The sequence below is a fragment of the Hippoglossus stenolepis genome, chromosome 16 (genome assembly GCF_022539355.2).
Source record: "Hippoglossus stenolepis isolate QCI-W04-F060 chromosome 16, HSTE1.2, whole genome shotgun sequence".
Lineage (NCBI taxonomy): Eukaryota > Metazoa > Chordata > Actinopteri > Pleuronectiformes > Pleuronectidae > Hippoglossus > Hippoglossus stenolepis.
In genome coordinates, this window is record NC_061498.1 from 15,537,312 (window position 1) to 15,546,218 (window position 8,907).

Genomic DNA, 8,907 nt, shown 5'->3' on the forward strand with positions numbered 1-8,907 from the left:
GCAAACAATCGGGGAGGAGCAGACAATCAACAAGGTGGAGCACACACAAGGCAGGGAGTGAGGAGTCTGAAACGAGAGGAGAGATGAGTAAACAATCACAACACAGAACAGAAGAATAAACGATAAATATCAGGCCAACTTAACTAGTACGCAGGACTGGACGTAACACCATGTTAGTGTGAAGGTGTGCTGAGGCTCCACACACAGCCGCTGACATTCATTATGAACAAACTAAATACGCTGCGATTCAGTGGCGACCACTTTTATACCTTCCAAATAGACACAGCTTCACATATGTTTTGACAGAAAGCAGATGTGCATTTTGTTTTTGGAGGCTATCACAAACTATCATAACAAAACGATGATACAGATTCAATCTGCTTTTACTCCAATTATTCCACAAAGTCCAAGCAATCACTTACCTCAAGATGCTTTAAGTTGGTGCTCGAAAAACAAAATAACAAATTTAATTGATCAATATATGATATTACTTTCAAAAACAATATCACAGGTTTCATTACTGTTGCTAATTTGATGTGTTTCCATGGCAAACCCAAAACTCTCTTTTTCACAAAATAGTTAAAAAAAACATTAGGAATGAGAGTTTCTCTCTAACATTACAATGAAAGGATCGATATGGATTTCAGGTCTGGGATGATACAAGTTCTGAGAGGGATCTGCACTCTCACTGCCTATAATGTTACTCAAAGAAGTTCAAATGAATGACTCAAAGTGTAAACTTACTCAAGGACAAGTTGGGTGAGGACACACAGTTAAAGCCCAGTGAAACCATGCAGGGATTCGTAATTATCCTTGAGTTCCTTAACTAAATGATTAATGATATTTTCTAATAGTTTAAATACGGTTGGGATTCTCTTTGTTTGCTGAAAATGAGGCTTTTAAGAAGATCCTTTTTCCTCTGTAAACCTAATTAACTGAGGGCACAATATGGAGATGACACAGTTTATGTCATTAAATTGAATATCCAAGAGACCGACTGAAAGTGTGTTTTGAGGCACAGAGAGTAGAAAAATAAGGAGAAAAAAAAGATGAACATGAACCTTGTCTGATACGAGCCTTTGAACCCATTTAGGCCTTGGAGGCGTCTATAATGATGATGATATATTGAGCTATAATTGAATCCAAATTCAATTACGGGTATATATGGTGTTTGGCAAAGCATCAGCAGCACCGCTGAATGAGCCAGAGTGGATGCAATTTCGGGGTTTAGGGCTCCAGCTGAAGATATATATTTATATAATAGGTCTCATGCTGGAGATGAATGGGATGACCTTCAGATTTCAGGGATTGAACTTCACACTCAAGTGTTAAATGAAGCATGAGTTTGATTTCACAAAAGAGGAGTAAATAACCCATAACCGAATAAATTAAAGAAGATGTGGGAAGAGTTCAAGTGATTTATTGTCCACAAACAGGGTCATGCTCTGTACTTCTCTTTGGTGATTTAAAATGTAATTATCTGAAAATTATTGTCTAAGATTTACACTGTGAGCTGGAGCTGCTGATGACAGGTGCTGGCAATGACAGGATGAGTGTGCTGCAGGCGAGAGACAGTCCAGCTCCACCGTTTCTGTCTGCATTAGCTACAAAAACACAAACAGCTGCTGACAGATGTAGTGATTATATACATATATTTTTTGAATTGCTATATACTGTATATGTTTTAGAAATTTACTTTGGAAACAACTACCTTTCCATATACAACAATAGGTTATGTTTGTCTGTCATCAACTGGACCAAATCTGTACATAGACTATGCTGTATGATGGAGCTGTACACACCTACCTACTGATTCCACACATTACCGACTGTCTGTATGCGGAATGCATATTTCACAAATGAATATAACTCGTAATCTTATTAGCTTCACACCTAGCATGTGTATTGCAAATGGCTAGAGGAAGTGCGGTGCCAGATTTGGTGAGAGCTGGACATAAGATACTTTCAATATTAATATAAATTGAATAAGCAGATAACCAGTGATCTGTAGCAGTCAGTGGGTGCTGGGCTATTATTTTAAAACTTGGGTCTGAAGATGTGTCAAAATATGCAATGTATAAAAGAGTAAAACCTGTTCAGTAAATCACTCAAACTTATATATGGGGCGCACATGAACACTAATGTTGGAGATAGAGAGGGTGTGAAGGAGTGTTTTGGTTGCGAAAGTGGTTCCAGCTGGTTTTCAGTTGTTATGTCGTGCCACCATGGTACATGTGTGCATGATGCTGGGGAGTCGGGACACAGAACTAGAATGTATCGTTATACTTGGACCACATGTGACCTCATTTGTCTCTATATTAATGTGCGATCACTGATTTCCCACAAGCTGCTGCCTATTGAGGGTTCACTTTTTTCTGTTTCCCATCTGCAGCTGGTTCAAAATGCACCAGGGAACATTTGAATGAATTCAAGGAAACATGGTCACCTCACCCCTGTCTTGGCCTCTTGGTCTTCAGTGGCTACATGTTCATTTCAGAACTGCTTTAAAAAAAAAAAAAATTCTAATAACATTCAAGGCTGAACCATGTCTTGCTCTAAATTATGTTCCTGAACCCGTCACCCGCTCGGAGCCCAGTCATGGTCCGAGTTCCTCAGCCAAGGATCTCCTGGCTCTTTCTGGATCAAGGCTGCTGACCGGAGGTAATAGAGCCGTCGCTGTCAAGGCTCCACAACTCTGGAACACTTGGCCAGGCTCGCCACTTCAGAACACTCCTACAAGTCACCTAGAAAAACACTTTTATATAGACACATAATGAGTGTGCTCAATTTTCTTTTTATCATGAAAATAAAATGAAATAGAAACTTTTTATACCATATTGCATGAAATGTAGAAGATACTCTGAATCGATTATGGTGCCTTTCTACACATACATTTGCATATTAATAAGGTAAAATAGATATATTGTAAACTATTATCAGTCTTGATTTTTACTAATTCATTTATCATTGACACATTTCAGGCACATGAGGCAAAAACTGCATTTAGTTTTTACCTTTGAAAATAAGTAAAGCTCTAAAATGCTCGAATTCTGGCTTCTATAAATTAATGGTATCTTGTAGGCAAGTGTGGGCGGGGAATAACTGTATGTGTGTTGTTTATCCATTAAAACGTCAAATAAAAACCTTAAAGACCAACTCCTGTATTCAACTTTTATTAGAAGTGTTTTCCTCTCTGCAGCCAAGCTCCAAAATCTAGTAAAAGGTTTTAAGGGCGGTCATAAAAGCTGTTCGCTTACAAAAAAAAAGCAGGTTGCTGAAAATGTCTCACAGAAAAGTGTCAATATAATTTTGGTCGTATGATATAATCAAACTAGGGAATACTCAGGTGAGATGTTCGGTGTTGCACTTTATTATACCCAAACCATGCCTCTCTGAAAATTGAAATGTGGATGATTCGGTCATTTAACTACATTACTGTCATCATGGTGTTAATATAGATATTGAAATGGTCTCTTCCTGATGTGATCAGAAGAACACAAGAAACAGTGGAGAACTTTATCATACAAGCTCCTTTGTGACCACTAGATGGCACAAGCAGAACACTCTGCAGTCCTCTGTGGGACTGATGCGTTTTGGGAGGACGTGGTGTTCAAAAAGATTTTCCCCTAAAATTGTTTTCTGATGATAATGTTCACATCCTCACTCTAATTGCTTTCCGGCACCGAGAGCCATGTCACCCTGGAGTTTGTTTACCGTGACGTACGAGATGAAATAAAAAGCTGGTAAATACATATTTCTCGGGAGTGATAATAATGAGAAAAAGACACATATTATTGAGTCAGAACTCAGGGTCTGGTCATGATAACACACAGCAGTGGTCCGTTTCCCCACTCTCACTCAGATCAAATCTAATCTGAGCGGCCTCTTAGGTACGGTGCTGCATGAAGGCCCCACAGTAATCTCCCCAGATGACTTTTTCCCATCATGTAACTTGCGCCAACTAGATTTCCCTGTGATGGATGAGCCAGAGAACAAATGCAATTGTGGAGGGTCTTCTCTTCTCTAAAGGTTTCCCTGGTGTCCTCAGTTTCATTGCTTTCGGCCAGATCTTCCCCTGCAGGTGGTGTTATCTATCACCGCATGGCACAGCACATTTCACTGAGGAGTGCACACACACGCACACACACACACACACACACACACACACACACACACACACACACACACACACACACACACACACACACACACACACACACACACACACACACACACAAACAAAACTAACATGCTCACACTCATTCCCCAACCTCCTCCCCTGTTCTGACTGAGAGTGTGTCTTTTATTATTCATTTGTCAATTCTCATGTTATTCCAAATTTTAATTTGAGTTTGCACTGCAAGATTGAGTTTAGATTAGATTTGTCCTTGTATATCCAGCTCTACAACCTGTTGGATCAGTAGATGGAAGACGTGTGAGGAATTTCATCTTCTCTCATATTCCTTTTTTTGTGTGTCATGATATTTAAGGGAAATGAATTATTACCCTTATAGCTCAGAGTAATTTCTTTCCTACCTTTTGATCACTTAAATGACATATCAAATTGGTTTTTCATCAATTTCTTCGTGGTATTTGGTAACTTTAACTGTAGCAGCTCTAACTATGACAGTCAGTCGGTCTTCGATTGAAATATCTCAAGGATTATTAAATGGACCTCCATGACATTTATTACATAAATTCCCATTTCCTTCGGGATGAAAAGTAATAACTTGAATTTCTCCTCTAACGGCATCATCAGGTCAAAATGTAGTTCTCTTTTATAACCAAATACCAGCCCCAGCCGCTTTTAATGCTTAGTGTTTATTAAAAATGTTTGAGACTAAGCTGCTTAACATCCACAAATGTGAACATGCAGACAGAATTCCGCTGCATGTGGGCTGTCTGTATTTGGTTGTGGACTCTAAAGCAGCTGTCATACAGTGAGCAGGAATCGTCGCTGCTGCACCGATGTTCTGTTCCTGAATTTGGCAGCAGGAGGGTGCAGCTCTGTTACCTTCCTGCTTCCAGCTACCTCCAATCCATCATACCACCTACCTATACCATCCACCCACACACTGTTGCTGTAGCGTAAACAAAAACACAGGGCTCCTCAAGTCGACCGGGCCGGATACTCAACCTCACACTGCCCTCAATGGTGCACCATGTACTTTATATTGTACAACTGCTGAAAGAATGTGTGAATGGGTGAATGTGACCCGTTGTGTAAAGAGCTTTGGTCACAAAGAATAGAAAAGAGCTATATAAATGCAGTTCCTTTACCTTTAATTATAGATAATTGAGACCCTGTATATAGGCATGAGCGACCACCCGCCAGGGGCCAAACAGAGAAGAAGAAGAAGAAGAAGAAGAAGAAGAAGAAGAAGAAGAAGAAGAAGAAGATGGTGGTAATGCACGTTGATGTTGGTTGCCACTCGCCAATAAACCGAACAAAGAAGAAGAAGACATTTGCTTTCTAACTTTGAGGCTGACTGTTCCAGGACCTCATTGATCTGTTCTCTGCCGATTTAGACGTGTGACATTCAGTGAAACCAGACACACCTTCAGTTAAATCGGCTCCTGTATAATTGTCTGTTGCTGTAGTTTCTGTTATTATCATGGTGACACATCAAATTGCGGTGGCAAATTTAATAACTCATCATCAAGTCAGATGGTGCTGGCGGCTGCTGTGAGCTGTCACTGCTCGTCACACCATGGTGCTGCGTTCACATTGTGTTTCACCGCCTAGAAGCTCCTCGGATTTATCTTTAAAATGGGACCTGGAGATGAAACTGTAATTTTTTTGTCATTGTACTGTCAAAATAAAACAACCAACATGTCCATTTGTTACTGAATTGTTTTCAAATTATGTTATGCTGGTAACATAATCATGAATGAAGAGCTGCATTTATCGCTGGCTGTAGACACTGCAGCAGGATGGGGTGGATGGTGAGCCATCTTCTAAATGGATTTTTCTAGTATTGACTGTTGCGCACCTCAAGTCACAAGAGTATAGGGCACGCTAATATTATACAACCTACTGGTATCAAGTGGAAATTAAACAAAACAGTATATTAACTTAAATTACTGCGATAACTGTGTAGATATAACAGGTGTATTTCAATACAAATTAAAGTTAACCAATTTGTATGTCGGCCAACTTGAGACTTTCCGGATGTATCGTTATCTTGCTGATATGAAAACTTATTTTGAAGAATAAACACATTACATGTATGTTTACATATTACATAAAAATTGCAAAAAAGTTCTACCTCTATATAATTACTACATATATCCATATGTTACATTTTGTTCTTATAAGTCTTTGATAAAAACATGGTAGGAAGCATTGAAATATTAGTATCGGCCTGTAAAAATCCATATTGGTCGGGCTCTATAGGAGGTCATGACAGTAGCAGAAATATTAAATAACCTGGTGATGATAAGAGTATTTCAATTAAGCAATTATTAAAACTAACTGGAATGTACAGAAAGTGTAAAGGGCAGGGAGAAGCTAGATACTAGAGCTGGTATCAACATCAGCAGTGTCGAGTTGGGTTTGAACAGGTTTGTGGGAGTGAACAGTGTCAGCGGTGAGCAAGAGCCCCGAGGGAAAAACGTGTCAGTCAGTCAGCCAGTCAGTCCCTACCTGCACTGCTCACAGCTACACTCTGTCACACAGGACTCAGGTGGGTTCTATGCTGTTCATGGTTTATGACACTTGGTGTGGGAACATATAAAAGCTGTGCAGGCGGGGGAAGGTAAAAGCTTTTTGTCACATCAGACATTAAATTACAGGCTTAAGGCTCTTTCCTGGAGGAAACTTTTTGGTCATTAATTGAGACCAGCACTTCCGTACCAGATACCAGGGTTTGTATTGACTGAGTGTAAAGGTTGTCCATATGGCTCTCCAAAAATAAAGTCAAACCATCTTGATCGGCCCCTGGTGGCTGGCTGCAGTACTGGTCATAAACCCTGCCTTCAAACTAAAAAGTCAAAGTACACGCCAGATAATCTTTTCAAAATGATGGTCTCTGTCATTTTACGTAGTTCTTATCACACTGATGAAAACAGGGGTGAAACATCACGATTGACGGCTGGGACTGCCTCATGATTGGTCGAGCATGTGAATCTGCAGGATTTCGATAACGTGGCTGCACACCACAACCACTACAGCCCAGACTCTGCCTCCAAATGACGTCAAAAGTGCAAGATGGTGGCAAACCTATCTGTGATGATTTAGCCTTATTTTTGCACAACGGGAGGAAGTGGAGAGATGTCGTCCATCTTTAAAAGCAGATGGCTCGGCAACAAAAGCACTTTTGGTTGAAGTTTGGGAAAGATTAAGATTTTTAATGAATGATAATAAACACATTGTGTCTGAAGTCAGAGTAAACCTTGTCTGTATTAAAGCAGACTTAACAAATATTAAAGGTGTGTTGTCTTTATGAGGAATCACATTGAGAGTGATTACTTCTGTGGAGTTCACCTGAAATGCCAAAACTTTCTAATTCCTAATCCGACCAACTTCAATTTATGAAAAATACTCATGAGTCAAGTCAGAATGTGACGGTGGGTTCGTTCTGTGCATGTGAACACGGCTCAACACACACTGATTTATAACCAAAGTTTCAAAGTTACTTTAAATCTCTTATTGGGAATTTATCCTGGGCTTAAGCTCATCAGACCATGACGATTTGTGAGACATGTGGGATGTTGCTGCCTTGTTTCAATAATTATCACCGTGCAAACAGTCTCACTGATACATTCGCAAAAGTGTCCTGACGAATCTGAAGAATGTTGACACACGACCGGTTAAGAGAGCTGTTCCGAATGCCACAAATTTCCCCGGGGCTCGTTTGGAGCACATGAAAAGAGCTCTCAGACGAGTCTGTGGCTTGTGATTAAATTAGCAATCAAGTCTCTTAAGCAATAAACACAGCCAACAGGTAATTAAATATGATTCTGCCTCAGGTCATAGCCAGAGAGGGTATGGATAAAATAAATGCGGTAATTTCTGATGCTTCGTTGTATAGGTTTGAGTATTTTTGGACAAGAACAAACAAAACTGTAAAATACTTTCTAATTACATTTATTTAATAGATTCTTGTCTGGTCACAGTGCTATCACAGGTCATATTCATTCAGATAACGTCTCCAAATCCAGGGTCTTTATTGCGTTAAAAATTCAATTATTCTCTCAATATTGCTTTTGTGAGATAACATTTGCAGAGATGTGAATAATAGATGTCAAGGTTAAATGCTTTGTCCTGGATGTGGACTTACAGAGGTGAATGCTGGTCAGAGATCAGACTGAAAATTGCTGCTGTGAGATAGTACTGAGGATAGAGAATTAAATGGCGAACTCACTGTTCCCACATTGTCAATGACTGGCACAAGAAAAATGAAACTCTGCTGTTTTTATATTTCAAAAAAAATCCCATCTTCATGGTTTGGTTACCAGTAATTGGGGTTATGACCTGATTTAGAGTGAAAGAAACGGCGGTGTAGATGGAATAGTTTCTAAGTAATCGATTCTATCCTAACTTCATCATGTATGACAGACACTTCTTAATATCTTAAATGTTTAAGTACACTTCATGATGACCATTGATCTATCTGAACTTTTTTTTTTCTTCCACCAATAAGGTAACTAGTCCATGTATAGGGTTTCCTTTATAATAGTAAAGGCCCGACAGGTCATGAGCCCATCAAGAACCCCCACCAGGCCCCCCAAAAACTATTAGATTATGAAACGAAATAATTATATATTAATTCATTTGAAAATTAATAGTTATTTTCATTTGGTTGTATTAGTGGAGCCTAGAGACTGTAAGTAAAGATGGACGATGTGTCTCCACTTCCTCTTAGTATCCAGAAATGAAGCCAAAATATCCCAGAGACGGTGCAG